This window comes from Cetorhinus maximus, chromosome 3 (assembly GCF_964194155.1).
Source record: "Cetorhinus maximus chromosome 3, sCetMax3.hap1.1, whole genome shotgun sequence".
NCBI classification, from domain to species: Eukaryota; Metazoa; Chordata; class Chondrichthyes; order Lamniformes; family Cetorhinidae; genus Cetorhinus; species Cetorhinus maximus.
This window is the reverse complement of record NC_135881.1, coordinates 135,402,244-135,427,515: the sequence shown is the minus strand read 5'-3', so window position 1 is coordinate 135,427,515 and position 25,272 is coordinate 135,402,244. Positions and strand designations below refer to the sequence as shown.

General features: G+C 41.5%; 1 protein-coding gene and 1 pseudogene across 1 annotated transcript in view; both read right to left on the bottom strand.

Annotated features, from left to right (window-relative positions):
• chn2 (chimerin 2) overlaps positions 1 to 25,272 on the bottom strand; it is a 379,687-nt gene that overhangs the window by 322,601 nt on the left and 31,814 nt on the right. The window lies entirely within an intron of this gene.
• The window catches only part of LOC144672307 (large ribosomal subunit protein eL24-like), a 77,333-nt pseudogene that overhangs the window by 44,007 nt on the left and 8,054 nt on the right, over positions 1 to 25,272 (bottom strand).

The following is a 25,272-nucleotide window of genomic DNA, read 5'->3' as shown; positions in this document are numbered from 1 at the left end:
GTTAGAACATCAATCAGGACTTTTCTACACAACCTGCTGAATAGTCTTTATTTCAAAAGAACCCTGCAGTTAATCCGGGTTTGACCCTGCCATCTGAAATTCCATAGTGGGAAAAGCTCCCTCCTTCTCTGATCTCTCAAAGACACGTGAACTGCTAACCATTCTGTTTGGTCCTAATATTTGTAGAAGTGCACAACTGTTTTTAGTTTTATCTTTCTCGGGCATGTGTGTTGTGTGACTGATGTAGCGATAGGCCTTGCTTGGGTGGCTGTGTGAATAAACAATACTTCTTGTTTAAATCCATGAAAGTCTGCTGCTGGTGACCTTTAAATTGCCCACATACTAAGCAGAGGTGGGGGGAGGTGGCAGGGGGAGGGGGCAGGGTTGGGAACAGACACCAGCCTTATCAAAATTAACTACAAAAATTACAGACTGAAGGGAAAGGGAATTGGGTGTTTCAAGTCTATCCCGCCCCCCCCCCACCCCCTGTCTGTAGCATAGACTAATCCTGTGGAAATCAAGGAGGTTGTTTTACCAGCATTTACATAGTATCATACAATTTCAGAACAAAAAGCTTCTTTCCATTGTTGATCATTACTGTTATTTAAATTCATCAGCAATACATTACATTTATAGAGTGCACCTCATGCAAAAGAATGTCTCTGATTGCTTCACGACAGGGTTTTTAAATTGAAATCAGTGAAGGGATCCCAGATTAGTCTGCAATCAAATTTGCATATTTTTCATAGCTGATTTTACACCTGGTTTAGAAGGGTTTGTGTGCTGCCAGCTTCTGATGTGCAAATCTCATGCTCCAGACAGCAAGCTCAAAGCAAACATGTTGGACCTGATATGTCCAGCAACCAAGACGACCCAGTAATAACTGGTTCTCCTTGCAGTTGGCCTTAATATAATTGGCACGCTTCATTTGAGGTTGCTGCCAACTGTACAGGATCATGCATTGGGACCCACTTCTTTGAGCACCCTTTGACCTGATACAAATGCACCTTATTTCCATCAACTTAACAGTGCATTATTTCCTTGCTGTATACCAAGTTGTGTTTTCTAGCAATGTTTTCTTATGGGTAACTGTCTTGGATTGGAGGTTTCTGGGAATGAATAATTGCAGGGAATATCCCCAGCGGTACCTGGGAATCATAGATTTACAGGGAGAAATATAGTTACCAATTAAGAAGAGGAAGTCACAGGTAGATTGCAGGCATGCAGGGGAAAAAGAAAATCTAATTGGGGTTCTTCTCAGAGAGGGTAAGGGACCATTTAATTGAGGTGTTCAAAATTGAGGGGTTTTAATAGGGTAAATAGGAGAAACTGTAAACACTGGAAGGTGGGACAATAACCAGACGACAACGAACATAAAATAAGTGAAGGCACTCAATAGAGCACATACCTCCACCATGCTGTGTTAATTCAACGTTATTACAATTACACAGACCTTTTCCTCGAGGCTTGTCCCTGCCTGGTTGATGTTTTGTCACTACAAAGCCAAAAAAAGAAATTACTTAATTATGAACTTCCATCTCAGTGAGGAGGCTTCAGGCCAATCCACATCCAACAACCTGCTCTGAAAACTCTGCTCACATTTTGACAGCTGTAACGAATTCCACCACAGCAGCTGAGACAATCCTCAGCATTCTAAAACAAACAACAAGATTCTAAATAAAACTCCCCACATAATTCGAAAAAAGTCAACTTGCCCTATCACCAAATGTTAACGCATTCATTACAAAATTCTAGGATCCAGGACTGGATCTGCATCTTCACCAAACACTGATCAGTTCTACCTTGGGCTATATCCTGTGTACCAAATTTTGTTGCAATCAGTCCATTAGTTTTTGAGATATATTGTTTACAGACAAACAGATTAACAGAGGCAAAACATTACCTCTACCCACCTTCAGTGGCAAAGATATTAATTGTTTTAAAAAGGAGAGATTTTTTTTAAAAATACACAGCTAGTGATTATGATCTGGAATGCACAGCCAGAAAGGGTGGTGGAAGCAGATTTAGTAGTAATTTTTAAAAGGGAATTGAATATATATACTTGAAAACTCTGTAGACAATGGAGAAAGGGATGGAGAGTGGAACTAACACAAAAGCAAAATAGTGCGGATGCTAGAAATATGAAATAAAAACAGAAAATGCTGGGAAAACACAGGTAGGCAACACATATGGAGGCAGAAAAAGGGTTAACGTTTCAGGTCGATAACCTCTCATCAGAACTCATGAGTGGAACTAATTCGATAACACTTTCAACAAGCCAGAACAGGCGTGGTGGGCCAAATGGCACCTTCCTCTGCTTCCAGATTCTATGATTCAAATGATCACAGAGCTACTTTTACATTGTGGCTGGTTTAGTTTGGATTACCAGAAGACTATAATTCACAAGCCGGCTCCTTGCATCACACCACTAAATTCCAGTCTCTTACCCGGCAGCAGATTCATGGGCTCAATTTTTCTTTTATGGCTTTCAGGCCTTTGCACCAATGTCAACTGCCAGCTCTTGAACTATAAAAATATTAAGCTGGTTCCAGACACTGGTTTCCTGGACTCCAAACTGAACAAATGCCCATAAAATAGTGGTTTTGACATAGGGCTTTCAAAAACTTTTAAAGGCAGTTTAATGTCATTTACTATAAGCAGCCAGTTTAATAGAAGGAACATGAGGCTTCAGTAAAAGCACGAAGATGGATGAGAGCATGAAATATAAATATTTCCAGGATGAGCAAGATAGTTAACAAGCAAATTGAATTTAATATGCAAACACTTTGGAAACTGCATGCACCCAAGCATTAAATTCCCTGCCATTACTGCCATGAACATATTAGCATGTGAATTGTTCTTGCCATGGAGCTAATCTTTCACTCCCTCCCAATGCTTTTCAAACTACGTACAACCTTATTTTCTAACTTTATTTTGCCTTTTTACAGGGAACAGATCTCTTAATTTTCGTAATTGTGATATTATTTTCAGTTACTTTTTAAACATGGATCACTGTTACTTTTTACTCGGCATTAGATGGAAGAGGGCTATGTTGCACTAAATTAGCAGAAGCAGCTATTCCATGCACCTCCCTTATCTCAAATTAGGCTAACCACTGCTTGTGGTGTACAAAAGAAGGTAGCTATTTCCCCAAGATGCAGTAAAGTCCATTAAAACTAGGTTTCAAATATTTATTTAGCACTGAAGAGATGAATCAATAATGCCTCGAGGTTCACAGCCTGTTGGCACTTACACATGAAGAAATAGCATACACTGAAGAACAGCAGAAGCATAACATTTCCACCATCAATGGATGTAACAGTTAAGGCAAAAAACATTTAATAAATAACTGGGTACTATGGGGCAGAACCAGATGGGTGGCAGAGAGGACATTAATTCATCCATCCAAAGGAATTCTAAATGATTGAAATGGTCATTCTCATCTATAATTATCTTGTGATCTTGAATCAAACTAGCCTTTGTTAATCATCACTCTCAACAAAGTTCAGATCTATATGTATTACAATAATATGCTGAATCGTATTCATTCCATCTTTAAATGGGGCAAACATTGCAGTTTCCTGTCTCTTTTTCCATTTTCAAGCCTTTGTTCATCTATATGATTTCTTCATTGTCAGCCTTTGTAGTTAAATAAAGTGACTATGCTCAGCTTAGCATGTCTTCAAGTAGCATCTCAGCACTTCTCATGTTGACAAGGTCAAATTTTTATTCTTAGTGATACAGCATAATTCTATAGAGCTTTTGGTGTGCATTAATTAGCTTTTTCCAAAATGGCTTGAAGGATTTTTTTGGGCTAGCTTTCAGTAACCTTCTTTCTAAAAATGTACCATTCTAACCCCTCCAAAAGAAAATTAATGACTAAACTTTATTTTTGATCAAGGTATAATATTACAGTTGCAGTTAGAAATGCTGAAATATAAACCAAGCAGACCCTCTTTCAGGAGACTGATCCAACTCTTCTTTAAGATTTACTGCATTGAAGAGAACCTTACAGTTAGCCTGCTTAATTGGTAGCAATTTCATCTGGGACAGAATGTGTTGATTTAAATCTATCTGTTGGACTAGCACAAATAATCCAGGTGGACACGACAGAGTGCTGCATTATCAAGATGTATTGTTTTTCAGGCGGACATTGCACAAGAGGGTGTACAGACTCCATGGTACTTTGTTTGAAGAGTTTCCTCAGAGTTCAGCCCTACATTCATTCCTCAGCCAACACCATCAAAACAGATTAACTGGTCATTTAGCTCAAACCTGTTCTGGTATCTTATTGTTCACAAATTAGCTGCCACGTTCACCTACAAAAACAACAACTGCTTACATTTATAAAGTAATTTCTTAGCTGCGAAACTTGAGGTGGGGAACTTGGGAACATAAAAGGCACTATCTTTTTCTTTAATGAGCTTGAAGCATTTTTGAACTGATAAAGAAATTATCTTCTTTGCCTCAACTGATCGCAAAATCATTATGGATGAGGAAAACCTTTATCCCTTCAGAAGCATCCTTCAATTCCTCCATTACTGCATTTAGTTGTTTCTTCAATACGTCAAGCATTTTTGCCTCCATTAATTTGACCAGAGTCCATTCTAGGTGCTGATCACTTACTAAGTGAAGAGGAGCCTCTAAGGTGTTCCAGCACAGCTAAAACACTGTCGTTTACCAGGCAATGTAGAAAATTGCCCAGATTTGTCATGCCCTCTAAAACAGAATGAACCAAATGGCCTCCTTATCTGCCATAAGTGACTTTATTTAATCCAATCCAGCCAATTAATGCCTGGTCTACCTTCATTCAATCATCAGTGCTATCACATAACACTTAGCCACCAACAACATGCTCAATAATATCCAGTTGGGATTCTGTCAGGACCACTAGGCTCCAGACCTCATTACAACCTTTGTCCAATCGTGGACAAAAGAGCTGAATAGTAGAACTGAGATGAGAGTGACTGCCCTTGGCATCAAGACAACAGTTGACCGAGCAACAAGGAGTTCTAGTAAAACTGAGTCAATAGGAATCAGGGGGAAACTCTCCACTGGCTGGAGTCATACCTAACACAAAGGAAGATGACTGTGGTTGTTGGAGGCCAATTATCTTAGCTCCAGGACATCCTTATGACAGTGTTCTAGGCCTAACCGCCTTCAGCTGTTTCATCATAAGGTCAGAAGCGGAATGTCTGCTGATGATTGCAAGTGCTCAGCACCATTTGTGACTCTTCAGATACTGATGCAGTCCATGCCCACATGCAGCAAAACCTGGGCAATTCAGGCTTGGGGTGTAAAGTGGCAAAGTAACATTCATGGCACACAAACGGAAAGCAGTGACCATCTCAAACAATAGAGAATTTAACCATAGTCCCTTGACAGCCAACAGCAATAAGCTACAACTATGGTGTTTGTAAAATTATGTTTTGGGACTGTGCCTTTAATTTAGGGTACAATGAAAGGGGTCATGTAACCTGTTCTAAAGTTTGCCTAAGAAGAGGTCTGAGTGACACGGCTGTTAAAGATTAAAGGGAGGCCTGGTTGTTTTTCTGGAAAAAAGGTGTAAGATGTTCACTCTTGGAGACAATGGCAGCAGCATCTGTGTTTAAAGTGGTTAGGCTGCAAGTCTCCCAAGGTCCCAGGAAGGTGTTAAGAATGTTGGGTTGCAAACAGTTATGCTTTAAACTGTCCATTTGCTTCCAAGATAAAAAAGAGAGTTGGTGTCTCAAGGGTAGCTAATCAGTATTTCTACCTGGATACAAGGCCCATGCAATTCACACTACCATGGAGAAGGCCTTTGAGAGTTGAAGGTTTCTAAGATATCTCTAAAACTCTCAGACACAGGCAGCCTGCCAGGATCCAGGAGAAAGGGGTCAGCTAGAGGTCGAAAGTCTCTGTGGTTCACCATACAAGAAAGGGGGTGGGAGCTCATGCTCAGATTGAAAAGGCCAAATTCATGAGGATTTGAAGCAAGGCCGGAAGACTTGCCTAACTGCAATAGAGGGCAAATTGCCAGGAAAATCCTTCACCATGAAAGGCAGCTCCGGGGTTAAAAACAACTAGGCTGGGAAAGGAAAGGAATGGGAGTAAGCCCTAGGGAACTAAGAATCACTTTGGACTTCCGAGAAAAACAAATTACTACTTAAGGGATAGTGTAAACTATATCTTTGAAGTGCATTTTTGCTTGTGCTAAAAGTAAAAGGGGAAAATTCTGTTCTGTAGTTTAAAGTACTAGTTGCCAACAAAAATAGTGTTTAGTCAATAGAGATTTTAGTCTGTTTGTTACAGTAAAAATCTTAAATTAAAACATGAATGTTATCCTTTCAGCTATCAACTGGTAGTTCAAATTTCTTATTAAAAGTTAACGGTCTCTACGGAGATTGTAACAATTATCATCGCTGAATCCCCCAACATCAACAGTCTTTAACATGGGAATGCATTCATCTTGTCATTGCTTACCAGTAAACATTAAAAAGCCCTGAAATATCATGCAGTTCTGACTTCAGCCACCTCCTCTGAGACACTGGGGTGTTAACACAGCTGGGGACATGTGTGACACTGAAAAAATTGCCTTGTGCTAGAAAAATTGCTGAAAATGTATCTTTTTATTGGCTTCCCCTCATGAACACAAGGGTTACTAGCATTAGATCCAGCTTGCCCTGGGAAAAGCGGCCAGAGGCAATAATTCATAAACAAATCAGCCCGTCGCTTTTTACCCTAAGTTTGCTTGTCCCCCACCCCCAGTACCTCACCTCCAAACTCATCTCCAAGGTAGTCAGTTTCACAGTTTGATCATGACTTTTACAGTCTTTGTATCTCAATATCCTAGTGACTTTGTTCAGTGCGACTCTGCAAAGGGTTGGACTTCATGACGTTTAGGGATTTAGAGACACTATGTGATAAGGCTTTCTACAGTCCACTTCAGGTGATACCCGAAATCAAGGAGATTGGTCAGGCACGATCTTATACCTGTGAATCAGTATTGGCTACTATTTAACTGGGTTTTTACACAGATACATTCAATGTACTCTTGATAAGTGTTTAAGACTAAAGGACCTGTAGTTTCCTGCGACTGTTTTATCATCCTTTCTGAAAATGGACACATTGGCCTGTTTCCAACCACAATTGGTATTTATACAGTGCACTTAATCTAATAAAACATACCAAGGTGCTTCACAGAAATACTATACAACAAAGACACATTAGTAGAGAACTGAAAGCTTGATCAATGAAGTACGTTTTAAGGAGCATCTTGAAAGAGGAAAGAGGTAGAGGCTTCAAGTGTTTTAGGGAGGGATTTCCAAAGCTTAAGACCTTGGTAGCTGACGGCACAGCTACTAACAGTGGAGTAGTTAAAATCAGAAATGCTCAAGCAGTCAGAATTAAAGGAGTGCAAATATCTTGTGGAGGGTGGTGAAACTGGAGGAGGTTACAGAGATGGAGAGGGGCAAGGCCATGGAGGAATTTGAAAACAAGGATGAGAATTTAAAATCGAGGTGCTGTGTAACTCTGAGCCAACATAGGCTAACAAGCATGGGAGTGATGGATGAACGGGATTTCGTACAAATTAGAGCACGGGCAGCGCAATTCTAGATTACGTCAAGTTCATGGAAGGTAGAATGTGGGAGGTCAGCCAGGAGTGCATTGGATTAGGCATGGGGTAATGCAACAAAATATAGGAGGGAATCCAAAATTAGTTCCTTGTTGGACACCAGAGGTAATGATGTGGTAGTGAGAACAGAAGCCATTGCAGGTGATTCTCTGATAACATAGAATAGTTACAGCACAGAAAGCGGCCATTCGGCCCAAAGTATCTGTGCCAACTCTCTGCAACAGCAGTTTACCAAGTGCCACTCCCACACCCTTTCCCAATAGCACTGCAATTTTTTTGTCTTTATATAATGATCCAATTCCCTTTTGAAAGCCACACTTGAATTTGCCTCCACCACACTCTCAGGCAATGCATTCCAGATCTGTGTAAATAAGTTCTTCACCATGTCATTGTTGCTTCTTTTGTCAATCACCTAAAATTAGTGTCTTCTGTTTCTCTATCCTTCCACCAATGGGAGCAGTTTCTCCCCATCTATTTAGTCCAGATACCTCATGATTTGGAATACCTCTATTAAATCTCCCCTCAACCTTCTCTTTGGACAACTATTACACTTAATGCTCCTGACTCCTGACTGACGTCTCCTCCCGGGACCAGCAACACTCTTTACATCTACTTCCTGCCTCTCAGCCTGTGCCACGCTCAACCTACTTGACAACATCGTTGTCTATGGAAAGGACAAAGCAGAACACGATCAGCGGTGCTCACTCAACCTGCACTAGCCAACTTGACACTCAACAAGGGCACAGAATGTATTCTGTGTGGGGGACTTCAACGTTCATCAAAGTAGCTCGATAGCATTGCTACTGACCCAGCTGGATGAGTCCTAAAGAACATATCTGCCAGATGGGGTCTGCGGCAGATAGTGAGAAAACAAATGAGGGGGAAAAACCTACTTGCCTTCTCCTCACCAGTTTATATATTGCAGATGTATTTCTCCATGACAGTATTAACAGGAGTGACCACTGCACAGACCTCACTGCAGCAAGGTCCTGACTTTACCCCAAGGATAGCCTTCATGGAGTTGTGTGGCATTACCACCATACTAAATGGGATAGAGTCAGGACAGACATAGCAGCTGAAAACTGGGCACCCATGAGATATCACCAGCATAAGCAGAATTGTATTCAACTTCACATGGTCTTCCATATTCCCAGCTCTACCATTACCAAAAGGCCAGGGGATCAATTCTGGTTCAATGAGGACTGTAGAAGGCCAGGACAGGAGTAGCACCAACCATACTTAAAAATGAGGATCCAACCTGGTGAAGCTACAACACAGGAATAAATGTAGGCTAATGAGTGGAAGCAGCATGCGACATACCGAGCTAAACCATCTCACAACCAACAGATCAGATCAAAGCTCTGCAGTCCTGCCACATCCAATTATGAATGGTGGTGAACAATTGACAATAAGAATGCAATCAGGTGAGTGCCGATTCACCCAGCTGATGACAGTTGAGAGGCAATGAAGGAAAATAAGGCTGCAGACAGCTCAAGAAGGATGAGGGGGAATAGTTTACCTTTGTCACAGTCACACTTGATGTCCTTTATGACTTTGATAAGAGCCATCTGGTACTGTGACAGGTTGGAAACCTGACTGGAGGGATTCAAACATGCAGTTCTAGAGAAGATGGGGAACAAATCTGGGAGGGAATGACAAGTTCAACGACACTGAAGGAGAGAGGGTGGAGATGGAGTGATAGTTTACAAGGATGGAGGGAATAAGGTTGTTTTTTGAGGACAGTGGTGTTGACGGCAGATTTGAAGGAGTGAGGGACAGTACTTAAGGGAAGAGAACCATTAAAATTATCAGCTGACTTGGGAGCCAGGGACAAAAGTTGGGTGGTCAGCCGTTTAGTGGGAACAGACTGAGGAAGCAGAAGGTGGATCTCATGGACATGAGGAGCTTGGAGGGCATGAGGGGGGGAAAAAAAAGGCCAGGAACTAGGCAAAAATGCAAATTCAAGCTAGTATACGGGGATTCATGTAGGATGACTGGCCTAATGGGCTAGGGGGAAGAGGGAAAAATGGCAGAGGTAACTGATCAGATGGTCTCAATCTTATTGACAAAGAAGTTCATGAATTTCTTGCACACTTTGTTGAGGTGAGGATGGAGGAGACAGGGCAAAGTAGTTTATGATCTAAGCGTATGTCCCCACTGTTCAGTAATTCCATCAGAATAGTTATTAAAATAACAGTGTATCAGATATATTTTTTCTAGTCTTCTTCAGCATTCTGCGATCAATATCATATAACCTTGACAATGTATTTCTTTTGAGCTCACTCAACCTGCTAACACTTCCAAATGTAAAGTGATTTATTTTGGTAGGATGAGAAGAGGCAATATAAACTGAATGGTATAATTCAAAAGGATCAACCTACACAGGTCTTTGAAGGTGGTAGAACAAGTTGCGAAGGCTGTTGAACAGGCACACGGGATCCTTGGGTCTTATAAGCAGAGAATTAGAGTACAAAAGGAAGGAGGTCCCCTAACCATTTACAAAACTCTGGGTAGCTCCTATCTGGAATATCATGGCCAATTCTGGAAACCACATTTAGGAAGGATGTTAAGTCCATTGAAAGATTAGAAGAGATTTACCAGAATGGTACCAGGGATGAAAGGCTTCAATTATCTGGGAAGATGAGAGATGCTGGCATTGTTCCACTTAGAGTAGAGCAGGTTAAGGACTGATTTAATAGAGATGTTCAAAATCACAGGGGGTTTTGATAAATAAGAAGGAAGTGTTTCCTGCTGCAGAAAGGTTGGTAACCAGTGGACACAAACTTAATGTGACTACAAAGGAACCAAAGACTCCATGAGGGAAAAAATACACAGCATGTTAAGATGACCTGGAATGCACTGCCTGAAAAGGTGATGGAAGCAGATTCAATAATAACTTCCAAAAGGAAATTGGATAATTAATTGTAAGGGGAAAAATGTGCAAAGCTATGGGAAAGAGTAGGCAAGTGGGACTAATTGGATAGCTCTTTCAAAGAGCTGACACAGACACAATAGACAGAATTACCTCCTTCTGTGAAATTCTGATTTCACGATCTTTTACAGGGAAGCAATTATTTTAATGTTGATTAACTTTATTGGGGAGGGTATTGTTGCTCATATCTTTGTGAGTACTTAAGAAGTAATTATCCAGAGTATTATCTAACACATACTTATGCTCAATATTTCTTCTCTTTTCATCTTTTCAGGATTTCATTTCTTCACTGAATGCCCTTTTACTGTGATAATACTGAAACATTAGTTCGGATGCTCCAGAGGGCTCAGGAAAACCTGAACTGCGCACTTTTGTGCCTTCCAAAATACACACCCAACCCATGTGTGATTTTGCCTGGGATTTTCGTCTTTTTCACAAAAACAAGGGGTTGGGTTTGCAGTGCATTTTGCAAGTCGCGACGAAGTTTGTGAGGAGCGTGGATCCTGAGGCAGGCAGGCTAGAAAGCTCGTCTCGGTTCTCCAACACAACAGCTCAGCTCCCAACATAGTTTAGAGGTCCCCTAGACCTCCTCACCTGTCATCCCTCTCAACCACCTCATGCCCCCTCAGGTCACCCATGACACCCCATGCTCCTCCCCTCACCCTCCCACCCTCCACCCTATGCCCCCTCAGATCACCCATATCTCTTCACCGAACCCACCCATGTCACCTCATGCCCCCTCAGATCCCCCATGTCACCACCATGACCCCCAAGGATCCTGCATAGTCACTATGCACAGTCCTCAGGATCCATGCAATATCAGTGGGAATTATTTTAAAACCATTACTCAAAAAATTGTAATCCTTTAATTGCTATTAGGACTGTAAATAAACAAACAAACCACATCAAACGCATATTATGGTATTACAGCCTCTTAAAAGTTTCAATTGTTCTTGGATCAACAGACCACCTGCTGAGCTGAAGCCATTAAGTGAAATGCTGCTTCACTTGAAAGGAGTGTTTGGGCCCTTGGACGGTGAGGAGAGGGGTGCCATTGTACATTTTAAAAAATGTACAAGCATTTACGATGGCTGCAGCTGTCATAGCATAGCTACACTGCCTGAAACTGGCAAATAGAATAGTGCCCAATTTCCATTTCAAAGCAGAGTGTCTGTCAATCAGTGTAGGGGGGCAGGTGCAGAGACCTTTTTCAGTGGTCAGTCAATTTAAATTACAGCATAAAACATGACAGCAGAGCCTGACAGAGCATTTTTACATTTTTTTTTAAATGTACAATGGCACTTTCTCCAAAGTAATGCATGACAAGACAAACAAAGGTGGTCAATGCAAGACATCTTCCCTTCACCCCCCCGGCGGCATTCCGTAGGGATCGTTCCCTCCGGGACACCCTGGTCCACTCCTCCATCACCCCCTACTCCTCAACCCCCACCTATGGCACCTCCCCATGCCCACGCAGAAGATGCAACACCTGCCCCCTCACTTCCTCTCTCCTCACTGTCCAAGGGCCCAAACACTCCTTTCAAGTGAAGCAGCATTTCACTTGCATTTCCCCTAACTTAGTCCCAATGCGGTCTCCTCTACATTGGAGAGACCATTCATAAACTGGGCGATCGCTTTGCAGAACACCTGCGGTCTGTCCGCAAGAAAGACCCAAACCTCCCTGTCGCTTGCCATTTTAACACTCCACCCTGCTCTCTTGCCCACATGTCTGTCCTTGGCTTGCTGCATTCTTCCAGTGAAGCCCAACGCAAACTGGAGAAACAGAACCTCATCTTCCGACTAGGCACTTTACAGCCTTCCAGACTGAATATTGAATTCAGCAATTTTAGATCTTGAACTTCCTCCTCCATCCCCACCCCCTTTCCGTTTCTTCCCCCTCCCTTTTGTTTTTTCCAATAATTTATACAGATTTTCTTTTCCCACCTATTTCCATTATTTTTAAATCTATACCTGTGATGCCCTGTCAGTCTTTCCACCCCACCCCCACTAGAGCTGTACCTTGAGTGTCCTGCCATCCATTCTTAATTAGCACATTCTCTTAGATAATATCACCACCTTTAACACCTCTTTGTTCCTTTGTCTGTGACATCTTTTGATTATCTGCTCCTATCACTGCTTGCTTATCCCTTCAACCACCACCACCCCCACCAACTTATCTCTCCCCACCACCCCCCCCCCTCCCCCACCTTAAACCAGCTTATATTTCACCCCTCTCCTAACTTTACTCAGTTCTGTTGAAGGGTCATGAAGACTCGAAATGTCAACTATTTTCTTCTCCGCCGATGCTGCCAGACCTGCTGAGTTTTTCCAGGTAATTCTGTTTTTGTTTTGGTCAATGCAAGGTTCAACTTACCTTTGCAGGACCCTATGATGTACCATTGCATTAAAAACACATCCACATTACAATACAGCTTCTAATAGTGACATGTGAAGGTGTCAAAACATTTTACACTTACCTTTCCAAATGTTCCAGACTCCTTAGCAAGCTTCGCCCAGTGGTCACAAACTCTCCAAGGAGGTAGGTTTTTTTTTAGGGCTTCCAAAACCCAAACCAACACATGAAAATTGTGTGCAGAAGGAAATACAGTTTTCCTGTGGTTTTCACAATGGAGACCCCGAACTCGGAAGAGGTGCTTGTGCATTTTGCATACAAAGGCCTTCCTGACCTACACAAAGCTCACAGAAAAATGGTGGAGGGGTTGGGAAGGCAGAGGAAAATTGTTTTTCCAGCAAAAAAGAACGAAGTTCAGCAATTCACAGCCTGATTTCCACCTCCATTGGGGAGGCAAAAATCAAGTCTGTTGTTTTAACAGTAAATCCCACTTAAAGAGCTAACAAGAAGGAAAAAAAAGATATATATGCATAAATTCCTTTCATATTAATGATAACTGTCCATGTTAAACAATTAAAGGTTTAAATGATTGCCAAAATAAATAAATTCAGATATTGCATTGCACTGCTTTGTGCAATTCTTTTGTGTAGTTCTTTTTATGATTTTCTTTTTGCCCTAGTAATCAATTCAGCAATGTTTCAGTCTTTTTCACCTCATCAGGTGTCGGGCTCAAACACTTCTGACAATTAATGTGCCAAGTACTTTTGTTTAGTTGTGAAAACCACTTCATCAGGTACTAATTCTTAAGTATGGCAATGCTATGGTTAAGAATTATGCAATGTTGCTCGAAGTCATTACAAGCTGTACTGGTGGTTACACAATTTGCTTACTTTACGTGGTGGATGATAAAACCAAAAAGTAACCAACATTTTTTAAAAACATTAAATCCCCACATCACTCAAAAAGAAAAATACTGCAAATGCCGGAACTCTGAAATAAAAACAGGAATGCTGGAAATACACAGCAGATCCGGCAGCATCTGTGAGAGAAGAGTGAATGTTTTAGATCAAAGACCTTTCAAAAGGTTTCCAATCTCCACTTAGTGAATGCCTGCTCTAATTATTAACAGTAGTCAAGAGTAATTACATTTTAACCAATTGCAAACAATTGATTGAAACTGCTTAAATGTCCAACACTGCCTGAAATCAGCAGCGCTTTTTAAATCATTTGCACGGTATGTGAGAGTTTGGAGTTCACCTTCACAATTTGAAGGGGCTGCTCCTCAATTTCCCGCTGCATTTTTGTGCCATGCTCCTAATCTTTCGTCATCCAGTGACAGGGTGAGGCTGGAAGTGGGAGGATATCCTTATGGGTCTGTTCTTGGACCTGACCAAGGTGGCCATCCATGGGTCCAGGTTAGGTGTGAGCAGTGGGTTGTTTATTCTGGCGGACTTGGCTCTCTTCAGCAGTCTTGTTTGCACCTGGGTGGTCCTGGAGAAGGTACACACAATGTCTGCTAACAAACAAACTTGAGGCCTTCCTGAACTGGAGAGCACCAGAGGAACAAAGTGCATTGTCAACATGGAAAATAATATTCTTAAGCACAGTAGAAGATAAAGGAATGGGGTAATTTAAGTGAATAAAATTACTTTGCAAAATGATTAAATGAATAATGATTTTGCCATGTATTACATTTGACCTCTGCAGCTACATTTTCCCCTCTCTAGGTCTCTCTTTATTGTATACCTGAGACAGAGGTACAAATTGTCATTTGGTAGTACAGAACTTGAGTATTGCTGAAAAGAGACATGTCTAAGCTTTTCTTTTGGCGCATTTGCACATTCTGGAAGCTACTCCTACTAATACACAGGGCCCTGTTCTTTGCAGACAGAAAGAACATTACATACATTACACCTGTTTCAGCTCAACAAAATAAGTTACAGTCATCTGCTGACTCATTCCTCTGGGTGGTGCCTTGACCAATCAGGGTCAAGCTGCCTGCTTTAAATTTTCAAACAATGCTTGGCAGTTAGTCAGTCACCATCACTGGTGCATTCTCCATGGCAACGTCACTTGCCAACCAATCAGCACTCTCTTCACATAGAGTATAAATTGTTGTTTTCCCTTTATATTGGTATTCTGATGTGTCCTGATGAGTGCAAGATAGAAAGCTTAGACATGTCTCTTTTTTCAGCAATACTCAAGTTCTCTCTTTACCCCTATGATCACCCTTTTAAACTAATTTATGCATATTTTTATATTCAACCCTTGCCCTTTTTGCTGCAGAATTTGTTGGGTTTTTTAAAAATCCACTTTATATCAGTTTTAATTTGTCTATCAATCCATTTATGGGTCACATTTGTTTAGTCTGAGCTTATTGATTTTCGGTGTTTACTTTGCATTTTCAGCATGATTTCTTTAAAGATGTTCCACTTTTCTTTGACTGAAATATTGGCAAACAAACTCTGTCAATTTATTTGCCCAATTGGCCTCACTAAATTGAACTTAGTCCTTTTTACAATTATACATCTGATGGGCTTAGGTATTTCTGATAGCCCCCATATCCTACTGAATTTCATCAGTTACCCAGGGTGCTATGACCTCAATTTCCTGTATGTTATCTGAATCTTTTGCAAATATCAAGTTTAGCTAAGCTGTGCCTCTTCCTTGATGCATTAGATCATCAAAGAGTTATGCATTACATTTATCAATGTTGATTCTAAAAAACTGAGTTTTCCCAGTTTATATTTGCTCAAAGTCTTCTATAAAAGCAATTTTCCTGTGCACCTTTCTTTTATCACTTCTCATAGAGCAAGGTCTCTCCCTTCTTCTGATGGCCAGGTGTAGTCCTAGTGTTAGCACATATTCTTCTTTTTGGATCAGAGATGTTTACACGTGTGATTCATTCTGTAGCTGTGCCTCTCTTCCACATAATCAACTTTGCTTACCTCCTTGGTGTTCCTGAAAAACAGGGCTACCTCACCTTTCATGTCCACGATCTTTTTGCAATCTTTTCCACCCCTAAATATTGCATCCACTTCCACCTGACTAGTTAGCCATTTTCTGATATTCCCATTATACTTTAGTTCCTATAGCCTTAACTGTCCCCAGGTCTGGCATCTTGTACCTAAAGCTTCTAACATTCATAGATGTGTATACATCTCAACATAGAACTTTTTTGTCCTTCGGTGTTAGTTTGTCCCTGATCTCCAGCTCACTTTTTGCCTCCTTGGATCTTGACATTGAAAGGTTTCTCACTTTAAACTATTGCTCAAATGTATTGGGTCAGTTTAGAGTACTTAGCCAAAGGAATTTGGTGCACCAGGAAGCTGGCTTTTGTTTTCAGGAAAAAATGTTTTTTTATTTTTTGCCTTCTGTAGAATGTTTAAACTTTCTAGGAGATTCAGAGTCAACTGTCTCCAATTCTGACACTACGTAGCATTTGTTATTAAATTCAGCCAAAAGGGTAGAAAGCAACATTTCATCAAGAGCCATGTTGAGTGAATCCAGCTGCTAAAGAAACTGCTCAATAACATTGCACGAGGAATGGCAAATGCTATCAGAGATACACTTCAGGATGTGGATTTCCACTACAAATGTAATACAGTGCAAGAAATCATAACCACTAGTTTGGGATATTTGTCTTCCATCTTATCAAATTACTCTACATTTTACATAAGAAATAGGGGTAGACCAAATGGCCCCTCAACAGGGTGACCAACTCTGAGGGAAAAAAATAAGGGACACATCACCGAAAGAGTAGATGGGGGGAGGGTTTCTGGGACTACCCGAGGAGCTCGGGATGGGTGGTGGGGGAAGGGCTGTTTCTGCTGGCGAGACCACAGGACAAGCCAGCCTGTACCAGGCTCACACTCAAGCCTGCTCGGAAATCCCCTTTACAGTCCTGCCCCAGGCCCACCCCGACCCTCCCTCTCACACCGGGACAGCTGGGGAGCTGCTTTGCCATTCAATATAATCATGGCTGATCTTCTGCCTCAACCCCACTATCCTGTCCGCTCTGCACATCCCTCGATTCCTTGGAAGGCCAAAAATCCATCTACCTCAGCCTTGAATATACTCAACGATTGAGCATCCACAACCTTCTGGCATAGAGATTTCCAAGGAGTCGCAAACATTTTAGTGACGAAATTTCTCATCTCAGTGCTAAATGATCAACTCCTAATCCTGAGGCTGTGGTCCCAAATTCTAGAATCCCCAGCCAGGGGAAACAACCTCTCAGTGTCTACCCTGTCAAGTCCCTTCAGAGTCTTGGATGTTTCAATGAGATCACCATTCATTCTTCTAAACTCACAAGAGTATAGGCCCAATTTACTCAGCCTCTCATCCCAGGAACCAAACTAATGAACCTTTACTTGCACTGCCTCCAAGGCAAACAAATTCTTCCTGAAGTATGGAAACCAAATCTGCACACAGTATTCCAAGTGTGGTGTCATCAAATCCCTATACAAATGTATCAAGACTTCTTTATTCTTATACTCCAATTCCCTTGCAATAGAAGCTAACATGCCATTTACCTTCCTAATTGCTTGCTGTACCTGCATGCTAACCTATGTACCTTGTACAAGTATACTCAAATCTCTCCGAATCCAATATTTGAAGGTTTCATGCCTTTTAAAAAATATTCTGTTTTTCTACTCTTACGACCAAAATGAATGACCCCATAGTTGCAAAGGGTAATCAACAAGCTTGATTTATACAAAATTTGTTCCAATATTTCTACCAGAATAACCAGAATAATAGTTTTCTTTTTCTGCAAAGCATAATTACATTAATGAGCCTTAAAAATATACTATTGTCTTGTTGCCTAGATACAATTTTCAAAACAATCAGATATATGTAGGGAGAATAACATCCTCCAAAGGTCTAGTAGCTCCAGTGAGGGCACAGGCTGGCTAGGAAAGAATGCACTGGAATATAATAAACAGCTAGTCTGTTCAGGATCAACTTGTTTTCTAGCTCATAGTCTTATATTTAATAATTATGAATGGCTAATAAAAATATATGGCAAATGTGGAGTCTTTACGCGAAGAAGGTACCTGAATAGCCATGATGAAAAAAAAATGGCACAAAGTCCTCAAAATATTTACTGCTAAAATTGTTGGTGGCAGGTGCATCTTCCCAATAGCAAATAACTTTTACAACTGCAGCAAGACATCTTTGTTCCTGTATTCAAATTCCCTTGCGATGAAGGCCAACATACCATTCACCTTCCTAATTGCTTGCTGCACCAGCATGTGAACTTCGAGAGACTCGTGAACAGAAATATAAAAACATTCTGCCTTTGTTTTTTCTACCAAAGTAAATAACTTCACACTTTTTCACATTATATTCCATCTCCCATGGTCTAGCCCTCTCACTTAGCCTGTCCAAGTCCTCTTGAACCCTGCCTGCATCCTCCTCACAACCTGCGTTCCCAACCAGTTTGTCGTCATCAGCAAATCTGGGAATATTACAATTGGTCCCCCACATCTCAATCACTTATATAAATTGTAAACAACTGTGGACCTAGTACTGATCCTTGTGATACCCCACTAGTAACAGCCTGCCATTCTGAGAATTATCCATTTATTCCAACTCTCTGCTTTCTGTCTGTCTGCCAATTCTGAATCCTACTAGTATATTTCCTCCAATCCTATGCGCTCTAATTTTATTTACTAACCTCCTGTGTGGGACCTTATCAAAAGACTTCTGAAAATCCAAAAACACCATATCCACTGCTTCTCCTTTTTCAATGCTACAAGTAATATCCTCAAAAAACCTCCAACGAGTTTGTCAAACATGATTCCCCTTTCATAAATCCATTCTTTTCTAAATGGCCAGTTATCACATCCTTTATAATAGATTCTAACATTTTCCCTACTACTGATGTCAAACCAACAGGTCTATAGCTCTCCATTCTCCCTCTTCCTCCCTTCTTAAATACTGGGGTTACATTTGCTACCTTCCAGTCCACAGGAACCTTTCCAGAATCTACTGAATTTTGAAAGATAATCATCAATGCATCCATTATCTCTCCAGCCATATCCTTCAACACTCTGGGATGAAACTCATTTGGTCCAGAGGATTTATCAAACTTCAATCCGGTTAACTTTTTAAGTACTACCTCTTCACTAATACTAATTTCTTTTAGCTCCTCAGTTTCACAAGTTCCTTGGTTGCCCAGTATTTCTGGGAGATTTTCTGTATCTTCTTCCGTGAAGATAGGCACAAAATAATTATTTAGTTTCTCCGCCATTTCCCTGCTCTCCACTATAAATTCTCAGTCCCCACGTGTAATGGGGCCAAATTTGGCCTAGTTAATCTTCTCCTTTTCACATTCCTCAGGAAGCTTTTACAGTCTGCCTTTATGTTCCTCGCTAGTTTGCATTCATATTCTCTTTTCCCTTTCTTAATCAGTTTCTTGGTCCTCCCTGGCTTCTGCAGCTCCAAGGAGCCTAATTTGCGTCCACTCCTTTGATCATACCTCCATGTTGAGGCAGCTTCGTTGGCCCTGATGCACCTCAGAGGGTTGGCAGCACTCACCTCTCCCAGTGGGGCTGCCAACCCTCTGACTGGGCTAGCAGCAAAGAGCCTTCCCTCTGCCCTTAATAGGATGGCAAATGTTGAGGCAGTCAATTGGGAGGCCACCTCTGGAAACAGCAAGCGTGACCTCAGGACCCCCATCTGGTTCTGACGGCAGAGGTCCTGAATCCGAAGGGAAAATCCAGCCCCTAAAGACTCAGATATAAAATGAGTATCTACTGAATGACAGTTTTAATCTGTCTAACATTATTCAGTTAAGTACATCAGAACTGTCAAAGCCTCTGTCTCTGACTCAGGGTCAGAGACTTTCATGGAAGGTCCTGGGGAATTGCCCAGCTGAAGCTTAAACTTCCTGGGCAATGCCCATGTAGGCCCGCAAGTCAGGACTTCCACAGGGTCCTGATGTGCATCTTCAGTCATAAGTCCGGTCTTCAATAATCCAGAGACTGGAAGATTCAGGCCCACCTGTACAGAATAGTGCAATATGAGGAATGAATGTGTTGCACTACATGTCCAAAACCTTCCCCAGCCTTCGTAGCACTAAATGTCACTTTCAATTCAAAACATACATAATTTCTGACCTAACAGCATTTTATTCTGCTTTTGTAAATTACTGTATATTTCACAATTCATCTGGCACTGCAGACTATTTCTGTTTCGAAAGAATAAATTTATGGAAGAAGAAGTCTGTTTTTGTTGGCCATCAGATTCTTTTTCAGTTCTGAAATCATTAAGAACCATTGCTGTGATATTTAGCCGAATTGCCTGATGCTCTTTTCCTTATAACAGATATGATGCTAATGTACAAAGCATCTGTTTTAATTTCAGAAAGGGATCAAGACCTAATATTTTCATCTCAAGGCTGAATTTCAGCATAAAATACACTGTTTTAACCATTGAGATAAAATTTTATTTTGATGAGAAATCTGAGCTGTGGCAATTAAAATTATTCCAATGACATGCAATTCCAGTTTATACAATTTCTCAGCCAGTTGGATTGCTCCTTTGAAAATCCATCTGCTAGCAATTATAATTTATATTGTGGTTACAGCAGCATTACTCAATCAATGATATGCTTGCATGTGTCATTCTTCCTGCCTCCATTTCCTTACCTAAAATTCTAACAACTTTAGAATATATGCCAAATGTGAAAACAGCATATTGAGCACAAAATACTGAATATTAATACAACTGCTCGCCATGCTTCATTTTTTCCCCCAGTTTAGAAAAATGCAGTGATGGCAGTTCTGGAATAAAACCAGAAATAATACACACCTTTGTATACCAGAAAACAGTATTTCAGTGCAGATTGGAGGCTCCTGGTAACAAATACACTTTGTACCAGCTGAACCAACAAATGCCATATGTGCTGGCAATGCTTCTCAGCAGGAATGGTTCTTATTACTTCTGGCTGTTGCTAGATCCACTATAGTTAGCCAAGTACCAAGGACAAACCGAACAGGTGAAACTGGAGAATCTAAATCTATAAGACAAAAACATGAAACTCAGCAAGATGTTTAAAATAAAACTATTTTTATCCATTCACAAAGAAATATTACTGAACAGAAATTATCTGATGGGACCAGGTTATCAAACAGCAAAAGGAATCTATTTCAAGGGCAGGATTGGGTTTGCCTGTAATTCCCGCCATATTATATTCTGATGACACTCAGTTTATAGTCTCAGAGAGGTAACGGTCAAATGGGTGGGGTAACAGTGCTTTGGGTATAGTCAACTAGAAAATAATCCATCTTTTTTCAAAGAGACACTTCCTTTACTTCATTTAAATTATCGCAGTCACTGAAACAGGGACTGTCATTTGACAACACCATTGCAAAATAAATGCACGACTGGCTATTGAGAACTTAAAAACTCTAATCTACCATTCCAAAAGTGCAGTATAAATTTACTCCATAGCATCAGGCAGAATAACTGAAACAACTAAGTATGCATTAACACCCAAGCTGATATACCCCGAAATGAAAGGGTGTTGTTCTATATTATCTGCAGATGGATATTTAAATAACGGCAGAGAAGTTAGGCTCCATTGCATTCAACTTTGCAGCACTACAAATGCCATTTTGCCTCTAACTGGCATTCACAACGCACGCACGCACTTCTAGCGCTGGATGCCATTTTGATGATGGTGTTACTATTTGCACAGAGAATATCCGCTGAAAATATGCTGAGTAGGCAGATCATGTTATCAGTCAGAGTTTTGGAGCACAATATTCCACGGGCCAGAATTGAAATGGCCAATGGGGGTCAGGAATAGGTGCAGGACATGATTTGAAATTTTTGATCTGGGAGGGTGGCAATGGGTCCCTCTGTCTCTGGAGCAGAACACAATATTCAAAGGGAGGATGGGAAGTAAAATGGTAAAATAGGGAATCCATTCACCACCAATTAACAGCCCGTTAAGCTCCCCGAGGAGCTTGTTAACTGGCCAGGAAGGGTGAGAAGGGAATTTTCAAAATTGAAAATGTTGACCTCAAACAGTCTGGTACATGTTAGTGCACAGCTGTCGGGTTCAAAGTGGGCAAAAGTTTTTTTTAAGGTGAAAAAATTTCGGCAGATGGGGAATCTTGCATTGGATCGTGTACTTTACATTGGGCCACTTTTGCGCTCAGTGCAAGTGCTGGCCCTCCGAGGTGCTGCTTCCTCTTATTGCAAGGCAGCGGCACGCCCCACAATGGCTGCCAAATGCTTTTTACCACTTGTGCTTTACAGACAACTCCTGCCTCCTGGTAACATTCAGTGCTATAATAGAGCACCAAGCTCACTTCCGGCCAACTAGGCCATTTACATTTCAAGGTTGCGTCAGGTGAGCAATGCAGATGTGGAGTGGGGCCTCAGAAATCACACAGGCTTCGGGCTCCCAACCCTAATTTCAAAGCCAAGCCCCATGTCTCAAATACGCACAGCTGTACAGACATTTAGCAATAGAAAGGGAGCATCAATTACTTTCAGGTTAGTTGCTAATTGATTCCTACTGGATGTTGCTTTTTTTTTTATTCATTCGTGGGATGTGGGCTTCGCTGGCTGGGCCAGCATTATTTGCTCATCCCTAGTTGCCCTTGAGAAGGTGGTGGTAAGCTGCGTTCTTGAACTGCTGCAGTCCATATGTTGTGGGTACACCCACAGTGCTGTTAGGAAGGGAGTTCCAGGCTTTTGACCTGGCGACAGTGAAGGAACGGCTATATATTTCCAAGTCAGGATGGTGAGTGACTTGGAGGGGAACTTCTAGGTGGTGGTTTTCCCATCTATCTGCTGCCCTTGTCCTTCTAGATGGGAGTGGTCGTGGGTTTGGAAGGTGCTGTCGAAGGAGCCTTGGTGAAATCCTGCAGTGCATCTTGTAGATGGTACATACTGTTGCTACTGTGCGTTGGTGGTGGAGGGAGTGAGACTGCTGCGATTGTATAAGTGTTTGGTAGTTTCCATAGTTGTTTAACTTGATGTCTACAGGAAGTGATGTGACACTTGTTGACAAGCTGTGTCCTGATTTCTACTGGATTTTGCACAAGCCATTTTCTCCCAGGCATGTGTTCAGTAGTATGCATCCTACTTGCCCTACAGCAGGATAAGGAGAATAAGCAGAGAAGACACAGAGAAAAGCAAGCTGCTAGAAGAGGGAGGAGAGGGAGAAGGACTCTCAGGAGGAGGCTATATCAATCCAGGGCATTTAGAAAGCAATTCTTCTATCTGAAACTTCATGAGAAACAGGTGTGTCGGACGTCTCTACTTCACCAAGGATGTCCTCATTGAAATCTGCAACCTGCTGCAGCTCCAGTGTATGGTGAGAATGTCACTGCCAATGGCTGTGAAGGTAACTGCAGCCATGAACTTTTGTGCAGGATCTGAAAGTTACTGTGGCTATGAACTTTTATTCAGGATCTGAAGGTTACTGAGGCTCTGCAGTCCAAGAAAGCTGAATATATTTCATTCTGTCTTGATAGATAGAATCAGGCAGAGTAAGCACATGGCTTCGCAAAAATTACAGGTTTCCCCATGGTACAGGGTGCCATTGGCTACACAGGCACTACTCTGTGGGCACTGTATATCAACTCTAAGGTACAACACAACTAAAAGGGATTCCACTCCCTCAATGTCAAGCTGGTGTGCAAGCATATCCTACAGGTCATGATGCCTTCATTCTGCTATCTGGATTTAAGCTACCACAACAAAATAAAGCATGGCTACTGGATAACAATGTCCTATGATGACATGATGCCTGACTCCAGCCCACACACACATGGGGCAGCACGCAGATGCAAAATCATGCTGCCACGTGTAATACCTCATGAAGGTGTGCTTTATGCCAAACAATGATTTATAATCCACTGGCTGGAAGCATGAATTGAACTTTTTAAATACCAGACTTTTTAAAATAACAGACTAAAATGACTTGAACTCACAGCCAAAATGGCTACCTAATTTGCATTACTGTACATTCCACATTCCAACATCCATTGAGATGGAAATGGCATGTCTGCAGAAACCTTCCAAAGACAATGACCCCCTGAGGATTGTGGAGGACTCATCTCCTTTCTCATTAACAAGACATCTATGGCAATCACCTGAAGTATTCAACTGTTGGAGATGGACTTTTAAAGGCTAATTGCTTAGACAATGGGACCCTGGTTTAAGATAGCTTTTCAGACATGAGCTAATCGAGTTACAATTGGAACATACAATCACGTTTGAATTACTGGCAGTTGGCGAATGCAGTCGTATGACAAGCCAATTCCTTTTGTGTGCTATAAGCAACTGCTTTCTCTGCAGAACTGAATAAGCAGCTGAGAAGCTGAGAGGGGTCCTTTTCTGCCCCTCTCGCTATACAACTTACATGTCTTGGGCCCTGCCTAATATTGTTGACCCTCCATATGCAGCAGACAGAGATTTTAAAGAAAGAACTCAACTCCACAATTGCGTATCCAGAAGAACAAATTCACACATCTGCAATTTTAAACCACCTCTACAGTGAAAGCAGAAAACCACCGAATTCAGCCTGAAGCCAGCTGAGTCACCAACATATGGACTGTATACTCTTTTACCTTTTCCTTATGGACACTAATTTGGCCAACCTATCCTTCCCCACTCTGTAATCTGTATTTATGTGAGTGTGTGGGGACTTCAAATCCATATGTGTGAGAAAGCCGGTATGTATTTTATTATTTTACTTAGATCAGTTTAAGTATAGTGAAGCTACTTTCTCTCTTTGTTAAACTCAAGAAATGTTGTCTGATTGGTCCTTTTATGATCACAGCACATAAACAGTTCACTGAATTGGCAAGTATATCCTTTTCAAACAAATGCTTGTTGCAATCAAGCATGGAGAGGGCAAAGAGGGGAGCCATTCGACCATTCCTCACTTGGCTGTAACAAATGTTACAACAAAGGCAGACCATTGGGGCACTTTCACTGTTTGGACTACTTTGGAGGAGCCCTACAGTACTCAGCAGAGAAAATACCAAGACTCTTGGCATTCTGCTGCATGCTGCACAACCTCACCATTATGAAGGCACAGCACTTGCTAACACCTCTATGGTGACCAGCTGAGGAGGAAGAGGGAAATGAGGAGGAGGAAAGGCTGGGTAGGGGGCTGTGGGTAACCAATATACCCACTTTCTGGCCAAGCCGGACTTTGAACAGCTCTGAGCATTGAGTTTAACTTTAAGCTACACCACCTTAGCATGGGTGGCAGCAATCTAGGCTGGCAGGCATCAGCAGGGGCACTGACTGAGTGAAAGTGGTGGTGTCACGAATGCTGGCATCCTTAGAGAGGTTCATGGAGCCACTTCCCCTCAGCAATTCTAGCAATTGTTGGAG